The sequence below is a fragment of the Callospermophilus lateralis genome, chromosome 18 (assembly GCF_048772815.1).
Source record: "Callospermophilus lateralis isolate mCalLat2 chromosome 18, mCalLat2.hap1, whole genome shotgun sequence".
Lineage (NCBI taxonomy): Eukaryota > Metazoa > Chordata > Mammalia > Rodentia > Sciuridae > Callospermophilus > Callospermophilus lateralis.
In genome coordinates, this window is record NC_135322.1 from 53,903,808 (window position 1) to 53,917,997 (window position 14,190).

The 14,190-nt window shown below is 40.2% G+C and overlaps 1 long non-coding RNA gene across 1 annotated transcript in view; it reads left to right on the plus strand.

Moving 5' to 3' along the window:
- Positions 1-13,944, plus strand: part of LOC143384031 (uncharacterized) — a 46,519-nt gene extending 32,575 nt beyond the window's left edge. The window contains exon 4 of the long non-coding RNA XR_013089241.2: positions 13,878-13,944. This is a non-coding gene — a long non-coding RNA (uncharacterized LOC143384031). The remainder of the gene's footprint in view (positions 1-13,877) is intronic.
- The last annotated feature ends 246 nt before the right edge of the window (positions 13,945-14,190 follow it).

Consider the following 14,190-nt stretch of genomic DNA (forward strand, 5'->3'; position numbering starts at 1 on the left):
ACCACTGGCTCCCAGGAAGCTGTGACATTTATAACTTTAACACCAGTGAGACTCAAGGGGTGGGGAGACTCTAGAGCATGTGGACAAAGCAAAGGAGGAAGCATTCTCTCACCCGCCTGGGATGTTGCCTGGAATGTTGACTGCTCAAAGGTCAGCTCTCATCGCAAGGTAGAAGCGGAAAAGAGACTCCTGGAGACTTAGCAGATGAGTTCCCAGGGACATTGCTCATTATAGGCAGAATTGCTCAGAAGGTCTTATACCTTACTCATATCTTTTTTTTTTTTAATTTCTAAGGAGAAAATGTGAAGGTTGTTTATGCCTTGCACTTCTTTGCTCCCTCCACCCTACAGAGGTAAAATGTCTTATCCTCTGTGTCACATCCAACATCTTTACCCTTCTCGTAAGAGGTAATAAATATGTTCTGGAAGGACACAGATGTACTGGCATTTGGGGCATTTGGTTGGAGTAAAGGGGACAAAAAAAATTCCCTTTAAAAAAAGAGAAAAGAGTCGTTATTAAGGATGATAATGTCTTACTAGCTGTGTGCCTTGAGCAAAACACATACCCACCCTGAGCTACTTTACATGGTTGTTAAGAGTCTAAAACAAGAAGATCCATGTGCAGAAATGGAAACTGTGATGCAGCATAGAAACCACAGATTTTCAGAGATCTGGGCAAGTTACTGCATCTCTTTTGAGTCCTAGAATATCAGTGTAAAATAAGGGTGATAACATCCACCTGATAGTATTGTTGTGAATGTTGGGATTAATACACACAAAGTCCCTACACAGTATTATGACAATAATAAAAGTTTTAAAGCAGTAGCTATTATTGAATAATAATAATATACCTCTTGTTTATTCCTGGGCTGCTGGCTCAATTTCCAGGCTCTGAGAGAGTAGGCAAGCATTGTGTGAGTTCTGGGACTCTAGGGTTTGGATGATTTCCATCAGCTGAGTCCCCTAAGGCCTTATCACTGCACAAAGGACAAGAACCTGTGAGGTTGCCACGTATTGATTTCAACTGTGTATCTCTTCTCCTCTTCCTGTTTCTTTCTGGCAGAGAGAAGAGAAATTTCTCTTCCTCCCTGTTCTATGCAGAGATGTAAGTTGAAGAGCCAGAGTAGGTAGCAGTAGTTCCATTTTTACTCTTCTTTTAAAACTAATACTTGTTAAGTATAAAAAGTTTGAAAATACACTATTTATAAGGAAGGAAATAGAAATCCCTTTGTGAATTGCTGCCCAGAGAAAATTGCCATTGATAATTTTCCTGTTCATCTAGAAAAGACAATTTTATACATGCTTTTCTTTTATTTTTTGCTCTATTTAAAGATAGTTTAAATTATGAAATGCAAATAGGTCATAAAGGTAAATCTAACAGGGCTGGGGTTGTGGCTCAGCAGTAGAGCACTCGCCTCACATATGTGAGACCCTGGGTTCGATCCTCAGCACCACATAAAAATAAATAAATAAAATAAAGCTATTGTGTCCAACTACAACTAAAAAATACATATTAAAAAAGGAGTAAATTTAACAAAGGAACTACCACTTAAATAACAAAAATAAACCAAAATCAGAACAGCGCCAAAGCCACCCCCCTTCCCTCACAGACCTCCCAGCTCAGCATTCAGGGTGCTGCTTTCACAGTCAGCAGGCCCTTGCTTCTGTGTGTGGCTTACCATGTGGGCAACATCAGTGGAATCAGAGCTTTCCTTTCAGCCTTATCCTTTAAGAGCCATCACGCCATTTCATATAGTTATCTTTTTAAAAAATTTCTATGTGATGTTCCTTATACCACCTCTTATGATGTATCTTGTTAATGGGCATTGGGATTGTTTATAGTTGTGATTGACTTTTTTTTTTTTTTTGTGATCTTCCTGCCTCAGTCTGCTGAGTCGGTGGGATTACAGTGCACCACTGCACCTGGCGTATCTGAACGTTCTTGACATGTACCCTGGCACACATGTCTACTGCAGTGTCTCTTGGGGATGCTGGGACACAGTCCATGTTGGGCTTTGAGTTTTTTACTTCATGCTATTTACCCATGTCAAGTAATATATTTGGCAGATGTTATTTTGACAGGATTTATAATATTCCAGTGCTCCACTCTCAGACAAAATTAGATCGTATTCTTTCTGATTTTTTCCTATTACAGGCAACACTGTGATGAATAGGTGACCTTTTATATATTTTGGTTGTAGATGGACACAATACCTTTATTTTGTTCATTTTTTTAATGTGGTATCAGGATGGAACCCAGTGCCTCACACATGCTCAGAAGCGCTCTCATATATCAGATACACAAATTGTGTTTTATTTCAGGGAATCTCAGAGATCCCTACAGTAGGCTCTGTATACTTCATGCACTCTCAAAACATGGTGTGAAGACCGTTGTCTTCCTGGAAGCACCATTCCAGAGAACTGGATTCTCCATCCCTGCCCTTGGAGCTTCACCACCTTTACAGTGTGGGCTCCACCTGAATGGTGACGAGACCTTGGGTCAGACACTCACCTAGTCTCTGATTACTTTGTTTCAGTTTCTGCTGGTTGTATCATCTAGTGCTACTGCTTTTATCTAAGCCATTGTTCCTCGTGTACTGAGACTGGAGTTCCTTTATGGCTCGACTTGGGTACAGGTCTTTCCTGCTCACGGTGGCACTGAAAGGTCAATGAGGTTTTTCTTGAGTTTCTTTTCATGTGGGGGCTCCAACATTCTTCATTTTACTGTGTACATCAGCCTACAATATGGATGTGAAGATCTGAAACTTTTGAGTGATATGAAACTCTCTATCTTTGTCACCAATCCTACATTACTTACCAAAGTCTGGTGTCTGGCAGGGACTGTGTATTGGCTAAGTGGCTGGATTTAGAGAATGGATTTAGGGGGACTAGACCTTTGTGTTTTGGCTAAACTTCTACATGTTTGACCTTAGCATCATAGTGATCCAGCACCTTCTGAAGAAGTGTCTGCAAACCAGGAAGAAAATCTTGGGTGCTATAAATATTTTTATCAAATTGACAGTTGTTTTAAATAGAACTTGCTTCTTTGAGTTGCATCCTGGGGGTGGACACCTGTGTAGGTGCTCCATGGCAATAGGATGGTCTTTATCGCTGTGTTGGAAATATTTGTTTCAATAATGGTAGAAAAAGCTAGATTAGGGGAGGTCAGAATCAGGGAAAAGGAAAATGTAGTTTTAAGTTTCTTATTGGTTGTTGTTTTTTGAGGCCTCTTAATAGGGCATAGAGGATAGGAAAATAGGGAGTTCCTGGTAGAGATCAGGCATCCTTTATGTCTTTGGTGGATCAGGAGCTTGACATTGCTGAATATTGCTGGATAATGGTTGCCTTACGTGGAATCAGGATCCTGGAACTGATAGTAAGAGCAGGTGAAACCAGGGGAACATTAAAAGGTGTGATTATAATAACCATGGAATCTAAGCTGGATTAGAGGAGAAACAAGGGCACAAATGGCATAGCTGAGCTAATGTGGAGGACAAGCTTTTTGGAAGCCAAGGGGTCAGGATTTGAGGCATGATAGTTTTGGAAGGACCATGAATAAGAGCATTGAGATTATGTAGCAGCATCCTAGGAGCAGTGTTGGAGCATAACCATATGACTGCTATGAGGGTCGTTTAGTCTGGCTAACTTCTGTTGTGATTTGGCTATGAGATGTCCCCTAAAAGCTCATGTTAATGTAGGAATGATTAAATTATGAGAATCAGAACCTAATCAGTGGATTAATCTAGTTGATGGATCAATAATTTGAAAGGATTATAGTCCTGGGGGCTTGCCCTGGAAGGGTTCATTTTCTCGTGGCCCCTTCCCTCCCTCTCTGCTTCCTGGCTGCCATGAGAAAAGCCGTGCTCTTCCATTACACCCTTCTGCCATGATGGTCGGCCTTACCTTGGGCCCAGAGCAATGGGGACGGCCAACCCTGGACTAAACCTCTAAAACCATGAGACCAAAATCAACTTTTCTTCATCTAAGTTGGTCTTGTTGGATATTTTGGTCACAGTGATATAAAGTTGTGTCAAATGTGGGCAACTGTAGGAAAGGAAGAGGCAGAATGATCTGGAAGCCTCAATGAGGAGAGCAAGTGGACTCTGTTCCACTGTGGGGAACAGAGAATAGCTGTCCCTAGAGAGGGCTACGGGGGAAAGAGTGACCTCAAATAAGACCCAATTTCTGTTAGAGAAACAAGAAGAAGGAAAAGTACAGACTCTAAGAGGGATTTTGTTGTTCCCAGCAATGAACTCATGAAGATTTTAGGAGATGGAGAGAGTGGAAAATGAGGTCAAAAGATGGGCTATACAGAGCCATTTGGGATGGGACATGGAGCAACATGAGATCCTGGTCTTTTTGAACTTCCAGCATAAATCAGGAGAAAGAGAATAATGATAAGAGAAACAATGGTCTCACCGCAGGCAGAAGTGGCCGAGCTGAGTGTTGGGGGAGAGCATCCCGAGAGCTGGCTCTTTACTCTTTGTTCTCATCACTGGTGATTCGAAGGCCAGGGAAGGAGTGTTGTTGAAACTCGAGAAATGGAGACCCCGCACACTGAATATGAACAGTGTCACCACTGTAATGGTGCAGAGTGTTTTGAGTCAGCTTGCCTGAGGAATGGGAGTCTGGTCGAAGGCAGGAAGGGAAGTGACGGAGCAGTGTGGAACACTAAAGGGCAAGGTAGACTCCGCGAGACTTCACAGGAGTTCCTGAGTGCTGACCTATCTGACACACGTTGTACACTCACAATTTGGGCTGATATGGCAGCTCAATGATGCCCTTGGGTATAATCTTTCGGTAGACTTTTCAACCTCATTTATTGTGTCGTGGCCATAAAAATGCTGCAGAACATCTAGGACTAACATCCATGTTTCAGAGAGGAAGTAGGGGAACAGTTAATAGGTGGAGAGGATATGCATGGTATAAGCAAAGAGGTGCATGCACTTAAGCCTCCAAAGTTCTTAGCTCTTGTGTGTTTGCTCTGTTTAAAACAGCTTCCCTTCTTTATGGCCAACCTAACTTCTGTCTTTTCTTTCAAGATTCAACCCAAGTTAGTATCACCTTTTCTGGGAGACCATTCATTATCTCCCTAGGCTGAGTTAGGTGCCCCTGGTTTGTATGTTTAAGTTGCAGGGATGACTCTGATTCTTCTGTTCTCTATTTCCTGTGCTGTGTAACTCTGACTGTAGTCTTGGCAGTGCAACTTATTTTAATCATTGGGATATTTTTAAACAGAGGCTTAAAAATCACTGTGCAGTTGGGTGTTCTCTTGCTCTTGAGTGTAAAGTAACAACAATGATAATGTGCCTGCTTGATGAGATGCACATGAAACAGACCCAGATGGCCATGTTTGTCCTAGCCAAGGCCATCCAAACTCTGCCAAGAGCAGTTTAGCCTTGAATACTTGAACGAACCCACCCAAATCAGCAGAACCATACAGGTGACCACCCCAATGCATGAGAAATTGACAGCTATTGTTGTGTATCACTGAAATTATGTGGCTGGTTGTTATTCAGGATTATTGTAGCATCAGGTGATTGACATAATCCTTTGGGCATGACTCTAAACATGGAACACTAAAGGGCAAGGTAGACCAACCTTAGCCTTGTCTCCCCAACTAATATTGGGAAAGAGCCACCTTTTATCTGCATATATCCAGCACCCAACCTAGTGCCTGCCACATAGGGATTGTTCAGTGAAAGCCTGTGAAAGGAATGAGTGAATGAGCCTTTGTTTAAGGAACTCACTGCTTTGTGCACAACAGGTGCAAATTTCCTGTATTTAAACAATGAAATCAAAATGATCTACCTACGGAAAATCCAGTTCAATAAACTACATGAAGCTCCCATATAAAATAAACTCTCATCACAGATTAAAGCACTTTTATACCTCCAGTACAATGGTCATTTCTTAAACACTGGGCACTTGCTTTTACATTTTATTATATTGTATAGATCAGTTTAAAGATAATCTAAATCCCATAACACCTTTTGTAGGGTAGAGTGTAAATAAGTGGATATGACTCAGTCTAAATATCCTTACTATTATCTTCAGTAAACACTACTAGACCATTTTAACTACTGACATTTCCTAAATAATGTGAAGAAACTTGTATTTCTGAAAGAAATTATTTGCATTAATATAAAAAAGAAAATTTTTACTGGGGGTCTGCCTACTGGGAGCAAAGGTGTATCTACTAGCTTAGTCAGTGTGCAGGTGGGAAGATGAGGCTATCATCCTTGTGAAAGGTCAAAGATCACACGACATGGACTATTTTGGGGACACTGAGCAAACTAGTTTTGACCAGGATGAGAGTTTCCTGCAGATCAAACATTTAAAAAAGTCTATGGGTGGAAGGTAGAGTGGACCCCAGCTATGGAAATCCTGGAGTATGATATGAGGGCATTTTACCATTAGCTCTTGCTGAGCAGAGAATGCAACTTTTAAGGAAGGTAATGACCAAAATGTACGAAGCACAGGTCACTCTAGCTGCTAGGTTCCAGCAGTATGCTGTGAGATGATTTTTGCAGAAACATGTTTAATAATCACATCAAGTCATTTAATATAAAAATATTATTATGCAGGCAATGGGCCATTTATTTAAAAATAATATTTCATTAAAGTCTAGATTTATGTCAGAATACAAAAGACCAAGGAATTATTTTGAGGTCAAATGTTTATTGTTCTCTTCCTTATAATCATTTAGCCTGTTGCCCATTGGGAGTCCATGAATTATTATTATTATTTTTTTCAGTTTAAAAAATTATTTTACTATTCAGTAATTCTCATAAAATACATAAATGATATCATGAGTACCAAATATGACCAGAAATATCCATAGCAAATTAAAACTGAGCATTTTGCCACAATTCTATCAGGTGTTTGTTTTTGTTTTGGTGTCAAGGAATTGAACCCTGGGTGCTTAGCCACCAAACCATGTCCCAGCCCGTTTTTTTATATTTTATTTAGAGACAAGGGTTTCACTGCGTTGGTCAAGGCCTTGCCATGTTGCTGAGGCTGGCTTTGAACTCTGAACTCTGAACTTTGAACTCTGGCCTCAGCTTCCTGAGCCACTGGGATTATAGGCTTGAGCCACTGTTCCTAGCTATCAGACTTTTTTCTTCTTTTTATCTAGACTACATTGGGTTGATCTCATTTTCCTTTGTTGTACTTTTAAAATTCTCCCCTGGCTCCTGTTGATCCAGTTGTATGGAAACCTAATTGTAGCCAGGGGCACAGCTTGGAAGTGACAAAAATGAGGCTCCTTGAAGCCAAAACTAGAATCAACATGCGAATCACCTGCTCTGAGTTCCCTTCCCAAGAACAGAGCTCCCTGAGTTCTGGGAACATTTACCTTTTGGGTGTGAGGGTGTTATTTGCCCTTGAAGTATTTCACAGCCCTATAACTGGATACTAATTGCTATGTTGGTGTCAGTGTTTCCTTTTATTCAACAGAAGCTTAGAGTCAAGAAGGTTAATTCTATATGTCATGTTAATAACAGAAGCCCATCCTTTCACACTCCATGCCTCTCTACCTGCTGTTTCCTCTAGAACATTCATCCTGCCACGCTGGGATTCCACCTGACAAACTCCATTCAGCCTTCTAAACCTTTTGTCTGTGCAGCCTTCCCTTATCCTGATGATCAGTGGTCTCCTCCCTACTCCACACCTAACCCCACCATGTAAATAGCCATTCTCTTGTTATACAGAGTTAGTTATGCACATGCATTTCATGTCTGTCCTGTAGCTCCTTTTGTATCCCCAGCATCCAACATAAGATCTAGCATCTAGTAGGCTCTCAGTTAGTGTCCAAGCCAAGGGGAGAAGATCTAAGGGCAAAGACTGAAATTCTAAATTCTTCTAAGAAATCAGAGCAAAATATAAAGGGCAATACCTAAAAACAACTCAAATTAGATTACTTCTTCTTAAAGTATTTGGTTTCACAGCCCTCCAGTGGCAATCAAGGCAATGCCATGTGGCCCCTTTATGGTATTCATTTAAAAGGCTCTTTGAGGCATCTCTACTGCGGAGGAGATGCGGGCAGCTTCCTTTACGACTGCAGAGCGCGGCCTCGCCTCTGTTCCAACTGGAAGCTCGCTCCTGTACACCTTTTTGTCCTGTTTTCTCACGTTTCCACCACGCAGGAACGTTGTTTTCTTCCTCAGAGATCAGCCTTCCTTGCCACATCCTCCTCCACCCACCGCCTCCCCAGCCAGGCAGAGCTGCCGGTGGTGGGGCAGGAGGGGGAGTCTAGCTCTGAGCCCCGGGGTGGGGGTGCTTTCTTTTTACTCGGTGAACGTTCCTTCTCATATTTGTAATCAGACAGGCGTGCAGTGTAATCCGCCCTCCGTGAGGATTGATGGAACTTGAGCACGGTTTAGTTAGCAGGCGATGAGGAAGTGGGCCTCAGCAGGCCAGCTCCTGCAGCTGTTCTGCAGACAAAGCCAAGGCCCCCTGGCTTGGGGTTGAGTCCTGCGGGTGTGTCCTGGGGAAGCAGAGCCTGGGGCCCCCTTCCCTCTGTTGCTCCTGGCAGTAGGAGCCAACTGGATTAAAGTTTGTTGAATAAATGAATGAATGTGCTCCCATTTCTATCATTCTTGACAATCTGTTTGTCTTCAGCTCTCTGTATTTGTTTTATCTTCCCTACTCTTTTTTTAAAGAAATTGGTTGTTTTTACGTTTACATGACAGTAGATTCTATTTTGATAAAATTATACACGCATGGAATACATCTTATTCTAATTAGTGCCCCAGTCTTGTGGATGTACACGATAGTGAGATTCACTGTGTTCCTTATTCTTGAGCAATTCATGAAATATGATATCAAACACCTTGAATGTAGAAGCAGAAAAAGAACCCAGCTGTCTTCTATTAAGCCAATGTTAAAAGAGATTTTCAAAAATAATAATACCAATATTTTAATTTAATTTTTTGGTTTTGGAAAATATAGTTATTTTTTATAAAAATCATGTTAATTATGTTAATGTGTAGTGTGTTTATTATTGTTATCTTTAAATAAAATAAATACAAATTTTAAATTATCAGTTTTAATTTCTAATATGGTAAATATTGATACATAGAAGCCTATATATACAAAAACTCCTCAGGGGTTTTAATTCTTTCAGAGTATTGAGGAGCCCTGACATCAAAAATGCTCGAGAAAAGATATATTAGATAATATATAGTTTTTCCCCCCAGCTGTATAATTTTGGATATTCTCAACTCTTTTTTTTTTTTTTTTTTTTTTAGAAAGAGTGAGAGAGAGGGAGAGAGAGAGAGAATTTTAATATTTATTTTTTTAGTATTTGGCAGACACAACATCTTTGTCTGTATGTGGTGCTGAGAATCGAACCCGGGCCGCACGCATGCCAGGCGAGCGCGCTACCGCTTGAGCCACATCCCCAGCCCCATCTTATTTTTTTTTTTTTTTTTTTTGGTGGGGTTCTTTTTTTTTTTTTGTCTTTTTTTTGGAACTGGGGGTCGAACCCAGGGCTTTGCGAATGCAAGGCAGACGCTTTGCCACTGAGCTACATCCCAGCCCTATTCTCAACTCTTAAAGCAGTTTAGGCAAGGTACAAGTTTTGGAGGGTGAACATTAGGGCTCAAGATCACTAATCAGTTTCCAGACTCAACTCAGAAAAAGAGGCAGCCCTGGGGCCTGTCTCCATGCTTGTTCTTGACTGTTTTGGGCTACTTGGATTTATTCTGATCTTTTTTTTTAATTTATTTTTTATTCTACTTTGTTATATATGACAGCAGAATGCATTACAATTCATATTACACATATAGAACACAATTTTTCATATCTCTGGCTGTATATAAAGCATATTCACACCATTCGTGTCTTCATACATGCACTTAGGGTAATGATGTCTAACTCATTTCCCCATCTTTCCTACCCCTGCTACCCTGTGACCTCTCCCTTTGTTGGGAGTCTCCCTGAGAACTCCTCGGGCCTTTCAAACATGGCGGCGGGCAAATTGCCAGTGGGCGGCTAGAACTCCCCGGGCCTTTCAGATAAGAAGCCCCTAATGCAATATGGCAGCAGGCAAGTTGCCAGTGGGCGGATAACAGGTTGTTTTGAAAATTCACTAATTGTCCTCCCATCTTCCTCGCATGTGAACAGTTGGTGATCTCCATGAATCTTATGCAGGGCGGACGTGCATGCACCATAGATAATGACCTGACCTTTACTATGATTAGCCCCGGGAGCTTCCTGGTCTAAGATAACTGACTTTCACTTTCTATATAAGCTAACAGCAGTTTGCAATAAAGCACTTCATCTTTGTCACTGCTATCCTGTGTGTGTTTTGATCTCCAATAACGAGCCTTGGCCTTTCACCCTTCACTTCCCTCTCCTTTGCCTTATCTAAAGTTCCTTCATTCCTCCCATACCCCCCACCCCCCATCAACATATCAGCATCCTCATATCAAAGAAAACATTCTCAATGAACGCCAGAAAACTTGTACCCCTATCTCAAGCGCACATAATTCCCAGTTATGACTTTGTACTTCTAGTCTCATTATTTCATTCCTGACCCCCATCCTCTTTTATGCTTAAGTGACATGTCAGCTTTTACTTTCTCCTTTGAGTAGACCTCTCCCCCAACTTTCTGTACTAAATCTCACAGAGCAAATGCTCTTACAATATCCAGGCACTTCCTGGTCTAGGGATTAGCCCCGTGGTGTGTTTCACACTGTGGCAGGTACAGGATTACAACTTGTTTCATGTTTAAGTTCTTTCTGGTTGAGTACCTCCAGGGTAGGTAGCAGGGGAAAAGGCAAAGGAGGGAAACTCAACTCTTTTGCAACAGGTTCTGTATAACTAGTAAAAAGTTAAATTAAAACTTTGTCACAAGTGAAGCAAAACCAACCAAACCAACCAACCCCAAAATCGTTCCTGGTGTAGTTATTTCTAAGAACTTCCTTGTTTGGCTGGAGGATCTCCTTTAGGAGAGGCCCATCTTGCAGAGTGAATACAGAAGTAGGAAGCACGTCACATATCACGTGACAGTGAAGCATGAATGTGCAGTTTAGGATGCAGACTGCCTTTGTTTTCTTCCCCTTCATATACCTGAGTCATAGCTTGATGGAATGGACTAAGAATTTTAATTGGCCTCTGTTACTTTATGAAAAATTATTTTTAAAAAATCTGCATATACTATAAACTCAGATATACTATATATTATATACCTGACACATACTGGTAAATTTCTTTCTGTTTATTTGCCGGTGCCTGACTTAATTGGTGATTTCTTTGGGTTCTGCTTTTGCAGTTTCCTTGATAATCTTCCATGATGACACATTTTTGAGGAAGCTGGTAAATGTAGGGGCTATTCCCAACCAGGTCACTTGTTTGTTGTGTGATCTTTGGCAAGTCTTTCTTTCTCTGTGACTTATATCTGCCACACAGGGACAGTTGGGAGGGAAACAAAATGCAGACAACAAAGTTTTCAGAAAGTTAAAAGTATCATTCAAAACCTAAATAATATCAACTATTCCTCATACTTGATTCTCAAAATACCATGAGAAAGAAACAGGAAACTAGGTACTGGTTCTACTTGCCACATCAGAACAAGACTGGAATGTTCTTGGGGGCCAGGTGTGGTGACACATACCTGTAATCCCAGTGGCTCCGGAGGCTGAGGCAGGAGGATTGCAAGTTCAAAGCCAGTCTCAGCCACTTAGCAAGTCCATAAGCAACTAGTGAGATCCTGTCTCAAAATAAAAAAATAAAATAAAAAAAGGACTGGGGCTGTGGCTCAGGGATTAAGTGCCTCTGGATTCAATCCCTGGTACAAAAAAAGAAAAAAGAATGTTTGGGAGGTTGCAAAGTATGTCAAGTATGTCAGTGATTGGGTTGGCCACATCTGCCTTTTCACAGCCTGAGGAAGGATTCTCAAAACTAGAGGTCAGTATCTTCCATGCTGGGATGGACCGTTCTGAGGGAATCCAGTTCCAGATTGTCAGCTTCACGTGTGGTCTTCTGGGAGTAGGCCTGATTGCTCATGCCAGTTCTTCTTGCCCCAACCCCCTTTTGACATCTGCCCCCTCTTGTTTTGCAAAAAGAATTATATACTCGTAACCTGCTCTGAATTGCCTCAATAGGTTAAAAAATGAATAATCAAAAGGGGAAGAAAAAAAAAAAACATTGTCTACCATTTGTCTTTCATTGTCTTGCACATTTTCCTTTTGGGAGGAATTGGCCTGTGAATGGATATTCTGAATTGGGGATTGTTGAACAGGATAGAGGAGCAGAAGTGATTTCACCTCTTCCAGCTCTTTGCTCCTAGCTAGAATCTTGTGATTTGCTTTCATGGACATCAAATCTCAAAATCTCTTTTTTTTTTTTTAATTTTTTAAATTATTGATGGATTTTATTTTCTTTTATTTTTATGTGGTGCTGAGGATCGAACCCAGTGCCTCATGCATGCTAGTCAAGCCACAACCTCAGCCCCTCAAAATCTCTTTCCCCTACATATTTGAGATAGACCATTGTAGTCTGTACATTCAGTCACCAAGACTTTTAGTAAAAGTGCATTTAAAACATGAGATGAGATGAGATAAAAATTATTGAAAAAGTATTGAATTGGTGATCGTGTTTGGAATTAATATTTTGCCTTCCTAATATTTTGAGTATATCAGATTAAACAAGGTATCCATTATATAAAATAATAACATTGTTATATAAGTGAATAATTATTTAGTATGATAATTCTTGAAGTTTTTTTGAGTGTACTAGATTCCAGGAATTAAGTAAGTGAATTTCTCCAATAAGTAGGCAACACATTCTTTTGAATCTTTCTACTTATTGGTTTTCATCAAAATTAAAGGAGAAACTTGTAATAAAATGATGGATTTAGACAGTGTCAAAAATACCTGCTAGCTCCATTAGATGAAAAGCTGATGGGGAACTAGATAATGAGTGATTTTAGCAGATAACACTGAACCTGTTAATGATCAATCCCATCACAAAAACAGAGATGCTCAGACTCTATGTACTTCCAGTGAAGTAGGAATTACCTATTCCACTACAAAGGATTCTTGCCCCAGTATCAATTATGAATTCGACCAAGCCTTAAGCTCAAACCATCAATCTTTAGGAAATACAGGGATCAGAGGAATATGCTAACGTGGTCCAAGCAGCTGCCATTAGCAGAATTCAGAATTTGGAAAACTCTATAGGACAAATGACCCAGTTTTCATCAGATCAATTGTGAGGGTAAAGAAAAACAGGGGAAGAATTGAAAGGATAAAAGAGATGTAGAGGAAATATCAGGCAAATACTACTTGTGGACATTGTTAAGATTTTCAGTGGAAAAGAAACCCCACTGAAATCCAAATCAAACCCTAACAAAAATATGTATGAGACAATCAGAGAGAATTTTCACACCAGCTGGATATTGCATGACTTGCATTTTAAAGGTATATGCTGGTTTATAGTTACGCTTAAAAAAAGCATCTTCACTCTTAAGAGACATATACAAAGATATTTACAGATGAAGTGGTCTGATACCTGGAATTTGCTTCAAAATAATCCACTGGTGATAAAATGTGGATAATAGACTGTGGAGAAGGGTTGAGATGAAACAAGATTGACCATGTTGTTAAAGCTGGTGGTGGGCACAGCTAGATTCATTTCATTCATCTATGTTTGTATGGACTTGACATTTCCAATATAAATATAGAAAAAAAATCTAAAAAATAAATCGATGCATTAAAGAAGTACCTTATCTAGCCACCAGCTGGTAGATCACTAAATATATCATTTTTTGATGATAAAATACTGTGGATTTTTAGTATGAAGTTGAGAGGATGGAGCACCTGACATTGATTCCCATTGATTTGCTTATATAAACAATGTTTATTATTCTAGAAAGAAAATCAAGATATGTTGAACTGGGCTGGGGATGTGGCTCAAGTGGTGGCACGCTCGACTGGCATGTGTGTGGCCCGGGTTCGATCCTCAGCACCACATACAAACAAAGATGTTGTGTTCGCCGAAAACTAAAAAATAAATATTAAAATTCTCTTTCTCTCTCTCTTTAAAAAAAAGATATGTTGAATTTTTTCATTCTATCAAGAGGTGATATTTATGTAGGAATACATAAAGAAACATGGAAAAGAAAAGCCCATCTCCTAAGAGATATGTATTTTTAACACTTTTTTCTTTTTGTGTTTAATAATTG